General features: G+C 32.1%; 1 pseudogene; it reads left to right on the top strand.

Annotated features, from left to right (window-relative positions):
- Window positions 1-11,202, top strand: part of LOC120276175 — a 12,449-nt pseudogene extending 1,247 nt beyond the window's left edge.
- The last annotated feature ends 11,400 nt before the right edge of the window (window positions 11,203-22,602 follow it).

Raw genomic sequence — 22,602 nt, 5'->3', positions numbered from 1 at the left:
CTTGCAACAATTAACATTGCATATCTATGGACATGCCGGGACTTACAATGCATCAACCTACCCCGTCTCCAAAGAGACGACCTAGAGGATCAACGGGCTACTTGAGATGCTAAGAAGACCATCGAGCATATTATGTGAGATTATAAACCCTCATTCTAGAAAGAGACATTGGTTAGGTACATTTGATATAATAGAGAGCAGATTGGCTTATGGCATCGCATCAATTACCTTTAGTGGTATCGATGGAGCTCAAACTAATTTTTTCCTATGGTTTCCTTACTATGCCTTCTCCACTCCTCCACTACTACCTCCGGTGTTGTATTGCAAATAAAGATTATGTTATTAAAATAATAAGATAACTAGATAAGTTTTGTTATGAATAAATAGGCTTTTAATTTATTTTTTAGTAATATGAATATAGATTAATTATTAAGACCTTGTGAAAGTGATCAAAGACTTAGATATATATATATATATTAAATACATGAATTTTTTTACTTTAGCACTTAAAACCATATGTATAACAAATTTGAATATCTTTGTATGAACTTTTATACTAAAGTTTGAATAGAAATATATATATATAACGAAACCATAAAAACTAGAAGAACATAGAGTGTTAGAGAGAGAGAGAGAGAGAGAGAGAGAGAGAGAGAGAGAGAGAGAGTGAGAGAGAGAAGAAATAAAATAATGATAACACAGAGTAGAGAGCACAATTAAAACAATACATACATTATATAAATTATGTTAATTATAATTATGAAATAGGAAAAATATAACAAACCACTCAGCCCAAATAAAAGTCACGACTTTCTTCTCAACATAGGAATAAAGCTTTACCCGGGACATGAATAGCTATGAGCCGATCCAAAACCCCCAACCGGTTTCCCTCAATAAATATCACTGGAAACAACGCAGCCTAAAAATCTTATCATCTCCTCTGAGGGTCCTTCCAAGGATACGCATGAATGTCATCCTCACTACAAACTCTTCACTAACTTCATGCATTGTTGGATAAGCTTTCAATTTTTCCAACAATCTCTGAGCAACGTAATTCATGTGACAACCTCTTCTACCTACAATCACCACCATACTTCTCTCGACAATTGGTATCAAACCTTCCTCTTTGATTGCTACCATCAGTAATTGCTCCATCACAATCTCTCACTCTCAAATAGTCTCAAATTTAACATAGCATGTTCTTCCCACCATATTCATTATATAATATAATATTAGATCTTTTTAGATATAGAATAAATTATTTATATATATAATAAATATACACTGACATTACCTATATGTTATTTGTATTTATTCTCTTCACCCATAAAACTACTGAAAATACATGAAAGACTAATCTTAACAAAGTCTTACAAATGTAAAGACAATTAACAAATTAAATCCTCCAAAATATCTTTTAGATAACAATAAAAACATATACAGAAATGTACAAATACTTATTATATCATGAAATATTTTAAAAATAATATATCATATATAACAATATTAATAATATCAATAATAACAATCATATAACAATTATTCACAAAAACACAATTTAGATTATTTCACTATCATAATATTATCTCACTCATATATTCTATCTCTGTCATCCACATCAATTAAACTAAGAAAATCTAAACCTGAATCCTAATTCCTCCCAAAAGAATTAATGCCGCATTTAAAGAAAAACATCCTATCAATGAGATACTGAATCAAGCTAAGCGATTCTACACCTAGAGCTAAAACTATATAATATATATTATACTATAAAAATAATATTATCCCAGTTAGGCATTGTACTACTTTCGTCTGTATATAAACAAAAAGATATGATTGAAACTTTTTAATAAGAAAACAAACTCTGCTCAAAAAGATACAAATCAAACTAGCAAAAAGTTAACTATAGCCTAGGAAAGCGACTCGCCAAAAGAGAGAGGAGAGTGGGAGAAGATGAGAGATCCAGCCGTTGATTACAGTGGCTAGGGTTAGAAAAAAAAAAGGAAAGCTCTTTCAATCATAATAAGACATTTCTCTTCTAATCATAACAAAACAAATGTCCATCAAACAAAAGCTTAATATATATATATATATATATATATATATATATATATATATATGAGTGATGAGATTAAGATTGAAAGATCATCTGAGCCTAGGAAACCAATTTGTCGGTGAAAAAAAAGAAAAAAGAGGGAAAGAAAGTAAGAGATCCAACCATTGATTGCAGTGGTTAAGATTGGAGTAAAAAGAAAAAAGAAAGCTCTCTCAATCATAGCAGGACATGTAGCTTACATCCATAACAGAACAAATATCCATCAAAGTAAAACTTCAAGAATAGAAAAATATAATAATAATCTATCTTTGCTTAATTTAAATCATTATATATCACCTTAAACATAATATATGTCCTTTAAATATAAAAATACTAAAGCATAAAAATTACATAGTCATTTTTTATCAAAGCTTAGCATTTTTAATTAACTACTACAATGTTTGTCAATCTCCAAACTTATTAATCATTTGTTTTTTATCTTCTAAATATTTCACAAAAGTTTGACATTCCTTTAACTTTTATATTCTTTCAATTATGTCAATAATTGACATGACACAACAAGATAAGACCTTTAATAATGTATATGTATTAATTTATTCTCAATAAAGCTAAACCGTGTTCTCCACATATAATGGATGATATCCATTCAAATTGTCAGTGTTTCAACCCAACCAAAGAAAAACTGAAAGAAAAGAACTGCATCCAAGTTCAAATCGATCTGTGTTTTTTGCCGTAGTAGTACATGAAAGAAAAAAAGTTACCAAGATGCTGCTATAAATCTTGGCAAAGAACTGGTTTGGTTTCTATCTACATAGTTATTATTATTATTTATCTTACAATTCTCCTCCTTCCTTTTTTTCCTCTTCTCAATTTTTTTCTTCTTAAAAATATGAGTAAATTCTTAAACACCGATAAAAATATTTTGCCAAATGTTACCATTGTCAGTGTGTTGAAGAACATTGATTTGGTATATGGAGGAGGAAGTATTGATTAATGGGTTTGATTTCCCAGATCAGTATTTAATGGTGGTAGAAATGTTATAGGGTATGGATCTCTTTTTCCCCAAACATTTTCCAAAAAAAAATACCTTCATTTATTTAATGAAAATTTGCTAAAGTTATTAACGAAATCTTTTATCTGTGTATTTAGTGTCATTCCAAAAGCTCTAATGGGTAGAGAGGTATGACAATAAATTGTTTCATTTTTCTTCCATTATTTCTGATGTGTATATTTTTTTCATGCCCTTTAATGAAAAAACATATCCCTGCAATTGTCCATACATATGAAAACATATTCTACAATACTATATTTGTATGTAATTTTCCATTTTTCCATTTGAATTTCAGATCATTGGTGTCACTGTCGGAGAAGTAAAAATGGTTATAGACATGCACCATAGGAAAGCAGAGATGGGCAACTATGCTGATGCCTTTATTGCTTTGCCAGGTTAGTATATAAATTGCATTTATTATCACATAATATCACATATAATGAAAACTCATTTTCTTTTAGTTTTGTATATCGAATATATATTAATGCTTGCAGTTCAAACTTTCAATGAAAAATATAATGAAAAAAATACACTTTCCTCATGTGGATCACTAAAAATACGCATAAATTAAGTTCTATAAAATTTGTATTATATATCCATTTGCAAAGCTTACTAATAGTTAACATAGAACACTGATCTATAATTGAAAAAAAAAATAACATTTTCAAAATACTTTAATTTTGTTACCACTCTTTTATCACTTATTATACTTAAAATTCATATATTCTCTAATTGATTATTATATCTACTTTCTTCCATAGATAACTATAAATATTTAAGTATGTTGTCTTTAATATTCAGGAGGTTATGGAACTCTTGAAGAACTTTTTGAAGTAATTAGCTGGGCACAATTAGGCATACATAAAAAACCGGTAATTTGATCTCAATTCTCTATATACACACATGAAATTATAAAAAGATGATACATAACTTACTTATACTTTTTTCCAGATTGGTTTGTTAAATGTTGATGGATATTATAACTCGCTACTTTCATTCATCGACAAAGTTCTAGAAGAAGGGTTCATCAACCTAGCTGCACGGCAGATCATCATTTTTTCTTCAAATGCAAAGGAATTAATTGAAAAACTCGAAGTAATAATTATAAAATTTTGAATACTATTTATAATATGTTCCTTTTCAATCATTATTATTGATTATTTTAAATTATGATTACAGGAATATTCCTCGCATTCATCTCCCAAAATCCCATCTTTAGGCACTCTGATTGACCTCAACCTTCCTGCTGCTATGGATGACAACGTTGAACACTCCACTGTCTCTGATACACATCCATAATACAACCATGCATGGGATGAAGTTATTTCACTTTTTTCCCCCTTTTCTGTTCATTTTTTTTAGTTGAAGATGAGAACTTGAACAACAACATTACTCTTAAATTAATATTTATGTAATGATAAGTTGTAACAAATTCTCTTGAATGATGAAGTGTCTGTATATATATATATATATATTAGATATGTATCTTATTTCAATTTTTATAACAAAAAAAAAACTAAATAAAATCCTTAATACTTAAAATTATTTTTCCTTTCAAAACATTGAAATGAAATCATTTTCATTATTCAATAAATAATATAACATATTTCAGAAATATATTTCTCAACCTTTCACATCTTGCGAATATACTTCTCATATTGAAAACGATTTACAAAAAAAAATAACATGAACAAATTTTTTTTTTCAAAATTTATACTATCTTTGTAATCTTCCTTTTAGATATGATTAACCCGCAGCGTTAGCGCGGGTACATAAATCTAGTACTTACTCTTAAAGCTATCCCTTAAAATGCACAATAATGTTGACTTGGGTTGTCAACATTACCCAAGTCTACCAAACCCATCTCTTCATTGTTGAAAGTAGTTGTCGTGACTTTGAACTGAATCCACTATCAGAAGAAACAAAGATCTAGACATTCAGAAACGTCTTCGAAACAAGTCTTCACTATATCGTGGATTTTTTGAAAAATAATCTCTGAACAAGTTTTGATGTGTTGCTTCACGATCTCGATGTATTATTGCATGACCTGGGACGGAGCCTCCATGAACATCTTCATCATTACTAAGCATGAGAGCATTACTAAGCATGAGAGTAATTTGCATAATCTTATTGTTGTTGTGAATTATTTGCCAAACTATTTCATCTTCTGATAGCGCCATATAAGGAGTCTCCATGACTTGATCCTCTGAATTTGAAGTGCCTTCAACATTATAATTCATATGAAATGATTGAAGAATGTTTACTACTAAGAAAATAGGTTAAGGAAAAAACTAGTTGCTATCCAAGAATGCCAATTAGCTCTTAATATAGAAGCCCAAAAATCACTATATCATCACAAGTCTATTGTACACTCACATATCTCCTATATCCTCACATGTATCTTGTGCACTCACATGTCTCTTGTACACTCACATGACATGTTTCTTGCACACTCACATGTCTCTTATACCATCATATGTCTCTTGTACACTCACATGCCTCTTGTATATTCACATGTTTGTTGATGATAGTTATGGTGATAGTGGTGGAAACTCTTCCCAACGTCCAGTCGGTGTGAAAAAGGCTAAATTGGAAAAAAAGAATCAAGCTGATCTTATATCTGTAATGGGCAAATTGCAAGAAGATAACCGACAACTTATGGAGATATTAAAAAAGAAAAATACAGATAAAATGGCTATGAAAGAGTTTAAAGAAGAAAATAAGATATTAACTACAGACTTGAGCATCATCACTGATCCTAATATTCGTGCTTATATTCAATCTGAACAAGCACGAATTATACAAAAAAGAGGACATTTTCAACAACCACCTTCTTCATCATCAAATCCATTTGGAGGTTATTTCGATAATATAGGCGGAAGTGCTAGTGATTTACCAGAATATTAGTTTTAATTTAATTAGTTTTTACATTGTATTAGCTTTTATTAAGGTTATTTTCAATAAAATTTCAACTATTCATGTTTTATAAATTTATTATATATTAATAATTAACAATTTTATTTATTAATTAAATAATAATTATTATTATTGATTATTAATTAATTACACACAAATTAATATTATAAATAACTACTTATAATTATATTAATGGATTAATAATTTTATATTTTCCATTACAATATAAAAAAATTAAAAAATAAAAAGTATAATTAAAAAAGAAGAAATAATGTGGGACCCCAAATTTGGGGTTGCAATAGCGTGACCCCAAATTTGGGGTTGCACTGTTGTAAAACCCAAATTTGGGGTAAGATTTGGGTGTGGGTTGGAGTACTCTACACCCAAATCCCACCCCAAATTTGGGATTTGGGTGTTGGGTTGGAGATGTCCTTAAAAATCTTCTCTTTCAATTGATTTCTAAGAGGATATTTGGCCATCCCATATTGGTTGGGTGTTTTTAATTTTTAAATGAGTTTAACAAAACTAAATCATCACAAATACCTTCGCTGGGCCATGTTAACGTTCGTTTCTATTTGCCATAACTAGTCGCCAGACCAATAACAAGGCGCCAGCAATAATATTTATGAACATCCGCGAGTGAGCGAACCGGCCATGTACACCACGCGGTAATGTGTCTCGCCATATCTTTTTATGGTTTGCATAAGTAAAAGCAGACCACCATTCGTCCAATCACGGGCGTCCACTTTGCATGGACATGATTTGCTTGCTGAAGTGGTTAGCACCAGTTCCTTGGCTCCTGCAGCTCAGTATACCACCCCTCTAGCTCCACATCAACCCTCTAGCCGAAACCTTAACCCTAAATCCCTGAATCCTTTGCTTCTCCTGCCATCAACCCGCCATTTCTTCCTTATTTTTGCCCGCCACTTCGCCATCACCGCCGGTTGTAGTTGCTATAAAGTCATCTGTTGTTGCTATGAGGAGTACTATGGCAGATTTGGTGAGCTCGTGAACCCTTTGCAATAGGCATAACTATTAAAAAAATGATGCCTTGCTGCTCTGCCAACTGGGGAACGGTTATCGGTGCTGCTGCAAAGATGAAGGATGACTCAATGCCTGTCAGTAATGATTGGACCGTGGATTAGAAGCGGTTAGCTACAACTACTGCTTCGTTGGGCGTGACTGCGGTGATCCGCCCTGTTGAGGAATCTGCCATACCTAAGGCCATGCCTAAGGGTAACTCTCCATTCTCCTTTTTTCCCCTTGCTAGGGTTTTTTCCCCCTAATTTTTGTTGAGTCTGGTTCTGGTTGCTACTTTTGTGATCGTTCAAGTTGGACAACTTAGATTAGTTTGTTGGTTGTTGCCCTAGATCTCTACCGCTTCTGCCAAATCCTCACCGCAAAGCACTATGAAAGCTCTTATAACCCTAGATCTCATCCGCTTCTGTTTGAGCTGTCTTTCTTTGGTAGAAGCTTTAGGAGTATCAAATTGGGATGATTTATGGCGTGGTAGTGGAAAGGAGCTGCTGTATCAGGAGCGAATACAAATAAGCTTTGATGCTAAGGTGAGCTCTTTGTCTTAGAAAGATAGGATACAAGAAGAAGATTGGTTTTTTATATTTGTTGTCAGGGTTTCTTGTGCTAAGAAGATGAGCTGAGTAGGAAAGGCAGGGACTTGCTGTTGTTTTGACTCTGGATACTGCGCATGGATCTTGAAGGTAGAGGGGTTCGCTCTGATGTTGTGCAGGTTTGGAATGAAATGGACTTTTCTTTTCTTCTTGAATGTGTGATTTGGGCTTTGGATTTGTGTTATGCTTTGGAGTTTTTTCTCTTCTTGCTCTTGAATTGTTTTTCTTGATCTCGATTGGTATCCTATGTTTGTTATATTTCATTGATTGAAGGATTTGGCAATAATGAAGGCCCTATTAAGGATGGAAATGTCTAATCTTATGTATGTTTGATAGACATAGAATCATTCAGTGGAAAAGTATTAGTCTTTTTCTGAAAAGAAGGTGAGAGGTATTTGTTACAATCTCATATGAGTGTATGGAATTGGATAATGAACAAAGCTTAATCAATGATAAATAATGTCAAGATTCCATTGTTGATTTTTCTGAAGATGAATATGAGCAGAATAAGAAGAAATTTCTTAAGATGTTGGAAATTTGGCTTACCAATTTGATTTATGATTTGTTGAGGATTCTTGCTTTGGTCTTTGGATAGATCTAATGACGTTTGTTTCCATTTAGGTCAATTCGGTTTGAGCTTTTTGGTTTGTTTATTCTTAGAATGGTGTTGACTTTTTGGTTTTGGTTTCCTTGGTTTTCCAATCTGCTAACTGTATGTTCTGATTGTGGTTGTGGATATGATTGTTTCTTATTGTAGTTTTATTGATCAAAAAACATATATGCATTTGATTATTATTATTATTATTATTATTATTATTATTATTATTATTATTATTATTATGTGATAAAAACTTACCCGAAAGCTCATTTTCGTACTGTACTAATATCAACTTCAGATTGGAGTCTTATTTTTGTTTCAATATATGTGAGCTTCAGTAGACACTAATACAGTCAATACTAACCAATATCACTAATGTTAAATCTTGAGAATTGATAATTTCCTTGCTCTATTGGGTGTTCATTCTGTTATTGAACCTATTATACAAATTCATTATTATTCAGTTGCGGGCAAATCCATATGGTGTCTGCGTAATTTGCTTTAGCAAAATGCTAGCCTTTATGATTAGGTAAAAGTGTGTGTGTATATATATATATATATTATTATGTATAACCAAAGCATATATTTTGGGAGCATTACATGCACTGATGGATAGATGTGTCGCCTCATTTGAAGTTAGGATTGTTTTGATTTACATGCACTGATGGATAGATGTGTCACCTCATTTGGAGTTGGGATTGTTTTGATTTATTTGTCATTTGGAGTTAGGATTGGTTTTGATTTATTTGTATATTTTGGTATCATAACCAAAGTAAGCCTTATGGCACCATTGCATGCACTGATGCACAATGAGCCTTGGTTTTGATTGAGTATGAAGCTGAAAGACACGTGCTGGAGAGAAGATGCTTGGACCTACCCAATTAGGATGATTAATCGACACGTCTGTAGGTTAGTACTCTTTTGATAAGAAATCAGTTAAGCATATTTGAAAATCAGGTCCTTTTGGATATAGTTGATTGATTGTAATTTTATTTTTATTTGAATTCATGTGTAAAAGTCTCACTTTTGGATGAGGATAAGCCACAATTGTTGACTTTGGGCCTATATAATTGATGTTATCCTGCCAATTTGTTAGCATCTCCACATTCATTGAATTTTTATTGACTTTTTATGTACTCTTATACAGGAAACTAGATAAAAAAACAATTATCCTTTCTTGGTTATATAAGTATGTGATGCATTGTGTAACAAAGTGAGATTTTAGATTTGATTCACGTTTTACACTAAAATCAAAATTGGGTTAAGGCTGACAGATTGAGGCTATCTGCAATCAGGTAAATTTTATACTTACAAACTTCCATATGTCTTGCATTATAGATTTCTCTTAATTTAAATAAAATGCTATATATTTATTTCATTATATTTTTTTAAACAGTGAAGATCAATTTAAATTCACAATAATGACTCAATAGAATTATAATGTAAATAAGATCAAATGAACAACCTGTAGTGTTTAGTTTCATGAGTAATTTTCAAATTATTTATTAAGACTTGAGTATGTTTTAACAAAAGATAGAAAGTAATGGGAGTTTTTGGGGAAAAAAACTTGGAAAATGTAGATAAACAATAAATTAAGGAAAAAAAAACCTATTAAACAAGGTATATTTTCCTTCCATGTTTAAGTGGGAACAATTCAGTTTTGCAAATTGAAAATTATGTATGTTTTTAAATAGAACTTTCCATATCTCTTTAAATACTAGGTAATATAATATAAAACAATGATAGGGGAGTGGATAACATTCATTTTTTTCCCAACATAATTTTCATATTGTTTGAAGGGTCTTAATTATTAAAAAAAGTATATAAAAAAATAATTTTAAGAATTTTTTTGGTATGAAATTGATCAATAAGGAATGTTAATCTGTATTTATTCTAATTCAAAGAAATTGCAATCATCCAAATATTTACATATCATCTTTAAAAACATAAAAACCTCTATAAGGGGGGAAAAACAACTATGACAATGTTGTATACATAAAAATTCATACGAACAACACTATGTGCAAATATTGTGAATATCCGAAGGAATACATTCCATGTATAAACAATATTTACATACCTATTAATAACTACAAAATTAAACAAAGGAAAATATTAATATGAAAATGTTAATATTAACATATTATATATATATATATATATATATATATATATATAAGAATGGAATTAGCATAATCTTCTTCATTTAATTTAAAATAGCATTCGTAAACCACATTATGCCTATCTTTCTAAAATCTATCTAAATAAATAAAACTATTATATATTGCATATATATGAACTATGAAATTTAATTTCCTAAATAAAATAAGTAAACCATTATATTAAATATATATTTCAAAAAAAAATATAATTTTCTAAAGAAAATAACTAAACCACAAATCCATCTTTTACTAAAGAAGTAGTTAATCAGAAAATATATTCCAGTAATATATTTCACGATCCTTCACATCTTGCAAATTTACTTCCCATACTGAAAATGATTTAAAAAAAATAACATTAACAATTTTTTTTTCAAAATTAATACTATCTTTGCAATATTTTTTTTTGATATATTCAACCCGCAGTGTTAGCGCGGGTCTTTAATCTAGTACACATTTTATAAAGCTATCCCCAAAAATCTTCCATCCCAGCATTTTATTTCAATGACATTTGTCCTTCTTTAATTGGGTTATATACAAGGATTTAAAAACCGGACCTGTCGGCCAACCGGTTCGCGGTTCAACCGGTCCAACCGGTTCGACCGGCCGGTTCAACAGTTTTTTATTTTTTTATTTTTTTAAATATATAAAATTTCAAAAAACAAAAAGAAAAATTCATAAAATTATAAAAAAAATCCAAAAAAATAAAAAAGCTCGGATCCCATGCAGAAGCTTTATTGGTGCAGCGCTCGTGCTTGTTGTAAACCCCAGATTCTCTCCTCCGGGTGCATTGACGAAGCTCTCAGAAGTCAGAACCACCAATCACTTCCTCTTTGCGCGATCCGAAACCTTCCTGGCTAATAGCTGGAACATCAGCATCGAGAATCAAACGCCTCGAGGAAGCGTTGGAGGAGTTGGGGGCCAAGCAAAGCGAGTTCTTTGGAGCGAGGGAGCAGTAGCAGCGAGGCCCTTGGAAGGATTGGAAGATGAAATTTTTCACCGACTTCCGCTCCATCTCCTCCCTCGTCATCATCGTCATCGTCGAGATCGGGTGGATCTCAAACTGGCGAGGTTGACGGGGGCATAAATTTCACAACTTTTTTTAGGGTTTTTGGGCGGATTTGGTGGGGAGGGAGGAGAAAAGGGAGGAATTGGGTTTGGGGAGATCATGGAGTCATGGAGATCGGATTTGAAGAGTTTAAATTGGAAGGTGGAATTTTGGGTAGGGATTTGGTCAAAAGGGAGTGAGAAGAGAAGTCAGGCCCGTGAGAGTCAGAGACTCAGACAATCTGCAGGCCCACATTGAATTTTTTTTTTTTTAAACCCAGTCCGGTCTAACCGATTCGCCGGTTCCCGGTCTAAATCCGGTTCATACCCGGTTCGATCAAGAGCCTGTTCAATATATATGGCTGAACCGGACTGGCGGCCGGTTCCCTGTTGAACCTGTTGAACCAGCCGCTCCGGTCCGGTTTTTAAATCCTTGGTTATATATATGTGTTATTATTTCATATGATGATGCTATAGTGATTATCCATGTTATGACCAAACTTTCATTTTGAAAAATATTTTGCATTGTATAATTGGTCATATATGTAATGCTCATAATTTTTAAAATTAAAAGCTTAGCTTTTGAGCTCTTAGTATTTTTGTGTCATGAAAAATGATGTACAAAATTTTTTTTTGGTTGTGAAAATAACACCTCATGAAAATTAGTCTTCATGTAAACAAACACTCTGTCATGAAAGTGATATACAAAGATTTTTTCGCTATGACAATAATACCTCATGAAAAATAGGTTCCATGTTAAAAAAAAAACTATAAAGAGAGCAAACATTAATTAATCCCTCTCACCGTCCTTTTAGTTGTCTATCCAGTTCCAAACCCAAACCCAAACCCAAACCATCTCTACTCCTCTCCCACTAATCACCTTTCTCACGAATCACCATGGCTATATCTCTTCCTGCACTCTCCTTCTACCTTTCTCAAGTTGGTTATCGTCTTCCTTTCAATCATCTTTCTTCAATGTGTCCACTTGGTGATGCAACTTCTCCAAGGTATAATCAAAATAAAGTAGACATGTATTTTCTTGGAAGAGTTGAGAAGGCAAGAGGCAATGGAAGCCCAAGCTTCTTGGGAAACATCATTTATCTCACCGTTACCAAGTTAGGCTAATGCAAATCTTGACAACCTAACTTCAACAAAAGCATCCTTACCACATCGTCGGTAAGTTAATCTAATGCAGAGCTTAATACTAACGAATAGCAATTCTTCATGTCTATGTGCCATCGAGTTATTTAGTGGTGAGTATACCCGTGATTTCAGCTCTATAGTAGCGTCAAAAAAAAAAAAAATTATATGGAGCAATTTTATTTAAATTCTAGCCATATGCTGGAGATTAGAAGAAAATATGTTCATGAGGACATGACAACAATATATGATGATACCCACTCTACGGTGAGGGTGTAGAATAATGGAACTTTGAAAGGTTGCACAATGGACATTGATAAGAATAAGATGTTAAACATAAGAGAAAATGTAGGATTTCTATTCAGCTTCCTCTTATTTACTAGAGTGAACCGGACCCTGCCCGCCTCACATTTGAACCCGGCCTGACCAGGCCCGTTTGACCTGGTGAGTTTTAACTTTTTTAAAATTATTATTTAAATAGTATTTTATTCTAAAATTAAAATATTCTTTTAAAAGTTAAAGTTTGTGTTATTAAGGGGATTCGATCCTAGGCATTTTGCATAAAAACAATCACATTTACCAATTGGCCTACAAAATTATTTTTGTGATGATACAAAACATAAATAAATAAATAAAATCATAAATGATTTTTAATTTTATTCCAAAAAACAAAAAATTTAAAATAATTTATAAAAGAATTTGAGACAAGTCAAAATAAATAAAAAAAATTGCATTTTAATTTGTTTAACTATTGAAATAAGCTCTCAACATATCTTCTTGAGTATGAGAAAAATTAAATATCAACTAGCACTCTTATTTTGAATCAAAATTATCATCTATTTATTTATTCATTGCAATTAGGGATAGTTCTTTGTTTTGACTTTGGTCTCAAACTCTAGCAATTATTATTATCGTGCTCATTATATTATCATTGAAAACAAAGTCACTAATTTCAAAGCTTCCTATAGTTTTATAACTAATCAAATGAATATGGTACCAACCATTATTCAAATATATTGAAATTTATATTTATGTTCAGAAGAGAGCCAGAGGTTGCCCATCTTTTTATTTTTTTTTTAAATATATATTTTTTACAATTGATACATATAATTCATGTATATATTTTAAAACGTTATTATTTTCTTTTACAAATTGATACAAATAATCAACACACAAATGACAAATAAGAGAGCCCCTTATTTAAGGGAATTTAGGGGCGTACATGCATAGAGACATGGTGCTAATGGGCCAACAAACATTTACAAAAAAATTATTCTTAAAAAAATTTATTTGTGAAAATTTATTATTTGGTACTTTGATATTTTCCAAATTGATTTGTATAGTTTTTTTTTAAATTTATAATTTGGTCTCTTCAATTTTTATAAATATATATGTGTGTGTGTATATATATATTAGTATAAAAAATAATTTTAAAGAAATATTTGTGAAAGTGTTATTGTTTTAGTTTTAGTTCAAATAAAACTTTTTGATCCCCATCTTACAATTATCTATATATATAGTTTTTTTCCATCCAACAATAGGTTCAAAATAAATTGTGGCTCAAGTGGTAAGTTGTTTCTCTCCTAACGTTGAGCTCATGGATTCAAGTCTCATGAGTTTTTTTATACTAATAAAAAATTTTGATAATTAAAAAAAAAAAGAATTCAACCCTGTTGAACGGCAGGTTTTCCCCAGCTGGTCCAAAACTCGGCCTGTGCCTCCCTCAATTTGATAATATATATTCTACTAGTGAATATATTTCTTTCTTTCTCTTTTTTTTTTTGGAAAAAAAATTGCGAGAGAAACATGGGATTTTGCTAAAAAGAAAATTATAACATATATTCTTGGTTTAATACCTTATTTAGTCTTTCCATTATAGTCAGTCTGCCCCTTTATCAATTATAGAACCCATTAATAATACTCATATTTCACCATCAATTATATATAATAAATGAGATATATCATAATCTCTTATTAATTGAAATCACAAAAGATAATAATACATACCTTCCGATTAAATACTCAATATGACACAAGCATTCAAGGACTACAAAATGAGGTATCTGCCAAAACAATGAAGGGGTAAGAAGAATTAGTAAATTGATTGAGAGAGAGAGAGAGTGAGACACACACACACAAATAATTGGATTATTCAAGATACTTTTAAAATTTAGCTTAAAAAATCACCCTTCCTCCCACTTTTCCTCTCCTACACCCCGATAATTGATCCTCCACATTAATATTTTAAAGATCTGCTCTTAACATTGTCCTTGAATACAAACAAAGTAAGAAGTAATTATTTGGCTTAGTAATGATTTTAAATTCATGTAATATTTAAAATGACCACTGTTAATAATCAAATAATGTGTTCTTTTGATGAATAAATAATGAGATGTAACCCTCCACTGCTAAGTTATATATATATATATTATAACAATAATGAAAATATTATAACCAAATGATTGATCCAAACATGAAACAATAATGCTAATAAAATTAATCTGTACTAAATGTAATTTTTTTAATGTTTTGCATCAAATAATTAATTTTGTTCTTTGAGAGGATTTGTTATAATAATATTATTTGGTTTTGAGATAATCTAGTAATACAAATATATAGAAATAATGATTAAAAATGTTCTATATATTCAAAATTTCACAATATCATTTATTACTCAAAGGATGTTAACAAAAATATAAAATATTTCTAACAATCCGTATGCTTTTGAAAATGAATGTATGAAAAATGTCATAATTAGCTAGAATAATTCAGGAAATTAACTAAAACAATTTGAAAAGAATTAACACTAATATATGGTTGGTATTGAATATTTAATTATTATGTTTAAGAAGATTTATTGAAATAATATTTTCACACATAATTTGGTCTTAAAAATACATATACAATAAGAAAAAAATTCATATATATTTCAAAATTTGAGAATGTACTTCCTGTATTGAAAATGAATAAAGAAAAATATATGATTGATGTCAATGCATCTCCTTGATATACTGAACTCGCAGCATTAACACGGGTCTTTACACTAGTAAATTATTTAACTTGAATTTAAAATCACTTGTTTGGATGACATCATCATGTAGTATATAGTGAGACGTCGAGCATATCCATATTTTATCATGAGTATAATCCTATCTAAATTTCAACCATGATACAAGTTTCAATCCAAACCATTAGTGCAATATACGAGTGATAATGTAGTTAAGGGCTTGCTTGGTCGAGGGAATGAGGGGTTTATAAAGTAAAAGTTAAACTATATTTTGTTTGGGGTAAAAAATATTAAAGGGAAAAAATTATTAAATCATATAATGTTTGGTTTTAAAACTATATCTTGTTTGGAGTAAGGTTTTATATTAATATTATAAAAATACTTTTTAAAAATATAGAATGAAAATAAGAAGCTTTCTCATGTAGAGAGTCATCAGAGGCCAGCAATAGTGGATAGCTAGTTGTCGATGGTGGTGGGTTGATAGTGGGTAGTGGACCGGTGGCCATGGGTCATTGGTGGGCGGTGGGCGGTGGTTGGTTGATACGTGTCTGTCGTAAGTGGTCAATAGCGTTCGGTGGTGAATCACAATAGTTAATATAAAAAACTTATAAGGACATCATAATCCATGAAAATTACAAAACATCTTTAATCCCCTTAATTTTTTCTTCCATTTTTACCCCTTTCATAAATAGTGATATCCCAAAAATCTTATTTTATTCTACCTTAAAATATCAATTCTCAAATATAGCCCAACACCCACTTGGAGGGTTAAGAGTTCAATTTTTTTTTAAAAAAAAAGATAAAATTCAAAGTGCATGGTTTGTTCGTATTGTCTTTAAAAAAAATAAAACAAATCAATCCAAACAAGAAAATTATGGATGTCTGGGTGAATGACTGAGAATGAGAGTTTGTTTCAGAAGTGATCTATTAGTAAATAAGCATAAGCATATCTTATGTCAATACCCAAGAATCCCAAGACCTTTGTGCTTGCCTTACAAATCTAAATTTGTGCTTCAATAACTTTTGTACTTGAATCACTGGCTTCTATGCATGCTTCATTGTCTTCATGAGTCAATGGTTTCTATAAGGGGGTGTTTGTTTCATGGTATTTGGAGTTACATGTAACTCCAAATACCATGAGACCAGAAATCTGGTGTTTGGTTACCTGTTTTTAGTTTTTCTGTTGACCATTATGTTGTACTTTGACCAACTTTAATGTGTTAGAATTCCTTATTTGGTTTTACGGCCGATTCGGCCGTAAAACCAAATCCAGATTTTGGTTTCCTTGCAAGGGCGAGAAGAGCTCAAAGGCGAGAAGACCGTTGCTCCGAAGCTCAACTCCGGCCACCGGATCATAGCCATTTTCTTAGGATTTTCGGGCGAGACCACCGGATCACCAACCACCGAATCGAAGCCATCAAAGGTGAAGTTCGCCTTTTTCTTTCGAATTTTTTTTTTCTCGGTTTGGTGATTTTTTTTGGGTATTCTTTCTTGTTTTCCCCTTCGTCGTGCTTTCCTCACCGTGATTCAAAAAGAAGGAAGGCTAGAGTCCTCAGATCTAGGCTGATCTTCAACCATTGAAGGACTAGACAACAAATCAACCATCCAGCAATTGAATCCACGCAAAAGGTGAAGCTGGATTCCTTCTCTTGTGATTTCTGTGTGCGAATTGTTATTTTAGGGCAGATTGTTAATTAGGTTTGGATTTCATTTGGTTTGTTGATTCTCCTGTAAATTATGTTGTTGATCCTTGCTTTGGTTTTCATTTGGTTTGTTGCTTGTTTTGGTAATTATGTTGATACATTATGGTTTATTGATTGTTAAACAAACAAATTGCTTTGGTTTCCATGGTGATTGTTGTTAATTAATTCATCTCTATATGGTTTACATAATATTGATTTTGAAGGAACATGATATGTATGCACCATTAGCATAAGATTTTCTGATTACATTCTATTTATTGAATGCTGTGTATTATTGATAGAAATTAAGAAGGTATGCATAACATCTCTCATGGCATACTATCCCTTTCACTCTTCCACACATATGACTCAATTTTTCATTCTTATCTTTGGATGTCCCTTTCATGCATTATTTGTTACCTTTATTCAAGAGAATAATGCTCCAATGTGGTTGACAATGGTGGAGAAATCTAACATCTCTTTGGTGATCCTTGTAATAAAAGTTTTGAACTCCTTCACTATTATCTTAAAGATATCAACAAATAAAAACATCTCAAGCAAATTCAACTTTGATTATTGATGTATTGTGAGCTTATGATCCTTTCTAAATGCAGGAACATGTGCTCACAGGTGGCCATGGACTTATGGTGCAAGGTTACTATTCTCTAATAAATGCTCTTGCCAAGGACCTTGATATCCATCTAAATCACAGGTATGTATTTATGAGCACAAGTATTGACACTGATTTCTTATCATTTAGAATGTATTATGATTAGTGGAGCTGTAAATTTATTTCCTTAACTGTGAATTATCCTTTTGAGTTCCTACTTAATCTATTTATAGGTTGATCTGTAGTCGACGTGCATTGTGAATGTTCTAAACCAAAACTATTTATGCTCTAGTAGTTTCCTTTCAAAAAAAAATACTAGAATGCTCGTGTTACAGATTCTTTTGAAATTGTGAAGACAATTTCATTAACTGTTGGTTGATCTATTTACTTTGCGGTTATAATGTCCCACACTTCTGTAAATTTATCTATGGAACTCTGCTCTATTCCAGGAGCTTTTCACTCTCATTCACAATTTATTATTCCAATAGAGCTACCACAATAAACCAATTCTATCTGAAATTTCTACTATCTAACTATCCTTGTGAGTCCTCTAGTTTACACATCGGTCAGGAAAAAAATGTGGCATGGTAATTATGTTGATACATTATGGTTTGTTGATTGTTAAACAAACAAATTGCTTTGGTTTCCATGGTGATTGTTGTTAATTAATTCATCTCCATATACACAATCATGTTAATTTAGCATATGTGTTACGTTGCAAAATTAGAGAATTCTGCATCAATGAGATGAATTATTGGGCGAGTATGAAATTTTTGTGATTTTTAAGGCTTTTATGTTTACAAGCATAATTTAGTTCTTTAACTCATGAAAACTGATCATTGATGATACATAACAAAAGTAAGCAAATTGGTGGGCTGCGTTAGAGCTTTCAAATTGGTTTTCCTTGTTTTCATTCACAGGAGGTTGTGGTGGATTTTTATTTCATTAATTTCAATTTCTTAATGTTTTCTGTTCACTGAAAGAGAAGTAGTATAATGGAGAAGGAAAGGGTATTGTTCTATTTCTTAATATAAACATAGGAAATTGTTTTCTGTTCACAGGAGATTTGTCGATTGCATTGGTAATTATGTTGTTGATCCTTGCTTTGGTTTTCATTTGGTTTGTTGCTTGTTTTGGTAATTATGTTGATACATTATGGTTTGTTGATTGTTAAACAAACAAATTGCTTTAGTTTCCATGGTGATTGTTGTTAATTAATTCATCTCCATATACACAATCATGTTAATTTAGCACTGTTTTATCATTTAATTATTGTTATTAATAAAAGTATTGTTTACAAAAGGTCATCATATGTGGTTTCCATAAAAACATTAAAAATACATACGCAACAACCAATCATGTTCATCCTTTTATAACTGAATTAATACCTTTTAATCTATAGATGGCTGGCCATGACATAAACCGACATAGTCAACGCAAACGCATTATAATCCTTGCCGCAGTTTTCGCTGTCACGTTGCTTTTGCGTAGTAAACGACGTAGACTTTGTAGAGAACCTACTCGTGCTCGGGGGGAAATTAGAAAACAATACCTTTCGAGGCTTGTAGATGGAAATGACACCACCAACATTAACATGATCCGTATGAACAAATCAACCTTCTTCAATCTTTGCTCGATAATGAAACGAAAAGGTCTTCTGAGAGACACATTGCATATCACCATCGAGGAGCAACTACTTATGTTCCTACACACTATAGGACATAATTAGCGTAATCGTGTTATTGCGCATAATTTCCTCAGATCTAGTGAGACTGTTAGCAGGTACTTTAATCATGTTCTCCATGCAATCGGTCAATTGCGTGATGAGTACGTGCTCCCACCCAGTACACAAACTCCGGTATACATATCTTTGAGACCCACCCTATATCCTTATTTCAAGGTACTAACCAGTAGGTTTGCTAAACTAATTTAATATCATGCAATCAAATCGTAGTTACTATTTAATTAATTGTAGGATTGTATTGGAGCCTTAGATGGGACTCACATCCCTGCTTCTGTTCCCACATCTGAAGTCGCGGCATTCCGTGGACGAAAAGCGTACCCCACACAAAATGTGCTTGCTGCTTGACTTCAACTTACGTTTTACGTATGTCCTCGCTGGATGGAAAGGTTCAGCACATGATGCGCTAGTTTTGCGTGATGCACTCGAGAGACCAAATGGTCTATCGGTCCCTGAAGGTATAAATTTCTTATAGTTTTCCCATATTTTGGTTAGTAAATTGGAACATGGTAAAAATTATAATGTTGTTAACTATCATTTTTTATCATGTTAATAGGGAAATATTACTTAGTTGATGCCGGGTACGCAACTAGACCGGGTTTTATAGCCCCATACAGGGGTGTTAGGTACCATCTTAAGGAGTTTGGCTCGCGAACACCGACAAATCATAAAGAACTTTTTAACATGCGTCACTCATCAGCTCGTACGACCGTTGAGCGAGCTTTTGGTTCTCTTAAGGGGCGCTTCAAAATATTTGCGTCAATACCTTTTTTCCATTCAGAACTCAAGCTGAACTAGTTTTGGCCACATGTATATTGCATAATTACATTATAAGTGGCGGCGAAGACATTTTCATACCCACCGAGGAAGAATGGGTACCACAACAACCATACTCAGAGCGTACTTCTAAGGAACAAAGGGAGGAAACACAAGAGTGGGTGGCACGTCGTGAACGTATCGCATGTGATATGTGGGCAAACAAATAGATAAATATATCTCTGTATTACTGAATTGTGATATGTAAAACATGCCTTATGTTGTTTTTCATGTTGTAAAACGAATTTGATTGTGTATGATGTACTTGTTAATTCGTTCTTGTGTTTCTATGAACAAAATTCAATTATTATGCTATCCAAATGACCTGACTTATGTGCCTTTCCTAGGATGGATAATGAAGACAGCCAGGTCTCATCAATGAGAACTCCAACAAGGAAAACAGGTGGCAACAAAAGATGGACCACCACTGAAAGTCGGTTTTTCATAAGGTTCTTGGCTACTCAAGTGGAGCAAGGCTTGAAAGTTGACAAGGGATTCAAACCCCAAGCAATTCATGCTGCAATCACTGCAATCAAGAATGAGTTTGGGATATTGGTTACTGATGCAAATGTGACGAACCATTTGAGAACACTTCGCAAGAGATGGGCAAGGATTAAAAAATTAAAAGAATTGAGTGGAATGGGATGGGACAATACCCTAAAAATGATAGTCATGGGTGAGGTGGAGTATAGGAATTATGTGCAGGTACAAGCTTAATCCATATTTATTTCTTTTTACATTGTACATTCAAAATACAATACAATTTGAACTTGAATTTCATTTATTTCAGATTCATCCACAAGATGAGCCTTACTTGAACAAACCAATTGAGGACCATGACTTGCTAGAGATCATTTGCGGCAATGACCAAGCAACCGGAAGGCGTGCTGTACAATTTGGGGATGAAATTGGTAGACAATTGGATGATAACGCCGAATCTCGGCGTACATCGCAGCTCGATGATTTTGATGGTATGTTCTTTGAGGAAACCGATTACAATGTTGACATGTCCACTGCAACACACAATGCATCAGAGAGTATAGAGCCCAGAGGAGCATCTTCCACGCAGTCAAAGAAAGCAAGATGTAAACGAAGATGCCCACCGAAGCAGAAGCAATACACGCGATGAATAGCACAATGAAGGAGATAATGAGGGGAGAATCAGCTAATAAGTCCACACGAAACTTAGATTTTGCTAAGGAGCTTATTGCTGAGTGCATGAAACTAAAGATGTATGGTTATACTGGTAGGCAGGTTAACAGAGCGTATGACTGGTTAATGGCCGATGACAGTAGAGCAATGGCTTTCTTAGCGAAGGACGAAGAGCTAAGGAAATATTGGGCCGAGGATTTCTTTGCGGAACAAGTTCAAACAGACTTTTTCTAGGGAGCTATTTAGGTCGTCTGCACTTTTTCCTTTTGTGGTACCCTGAGATGCTTTTATTTTCCTGCTAATTCAGGTGATGTTCAAAGGCACTTTTTGTTCAAGATGATGGCTCATGATGATGATGATGATGATGATGATGATGATGAGTTCTCCACTTGATTTTGTATTTTGCTTGCAGGGAAACTTTATGTAGTGTTTGTATTGTTGTTGTTGGAAAAACATGGATGTTGATGATGTAATCAGACTTATGTATTTTATTACGACCGTTGTTGTGTGTGTTGTTTTATGAAATGAAGTTTTTAAAAAACTTTATATAGTGTATGTTTATGAAATGAAGTGGTTAGGACTTCTGTATGATTTACATATTGGTTTGGATTGCAAAGTTTTGTTTCAAAAAATACAAAATCTTTTTATCTTCCTTACAACTTGTATCTCTATGGTAATCCGATTTGTTACTTATTAGCTGATGATGAATTGGTGATAAATTAGGATTGGCAATGAGCCAAGATGGTTTTTATTTATATTAATAACATATTTAAATAACACCAAAAAAATCATAATTTTAAAGTGATCATAAATATATATTTGTTTTTGACAACGAGCCAAGATGGTTTTTATTTATATTAATAATATATTTAAATAACACAAAAAAAAATCAATATCCTATGGGTTTAACAAAATTTGTTATTAATATTAATAACAATGTGTTACCAAAATTTGATAGATAACATAAAAAATTAATAAATATTAAAAAATACTTTTATG

This window comes from Dioscorea cayenensis, chromosome 14, assembly GCF_009730915.1.
Source record: "Dioscorea cayenensis subsp. rotundata cultivar TDr96_F1 chromosome 14, TDr96_F1_v2_PseudoChromosome.rev07_lg8_w22 25.fasta, whole genome shotgun sequence".
NCBI lineage: Eukaryota > Viridiplantae > Streptophyta > Magnoliopsida > Dioscoreales > Dioscoreaceae > Dioscorea > Dioscorea cayenensis.
The sequence above is the reverse complement of the archived record's forward strand: the minus strand, read 5'-3'. Positions and strand labels throughout refer to the sequence as shown.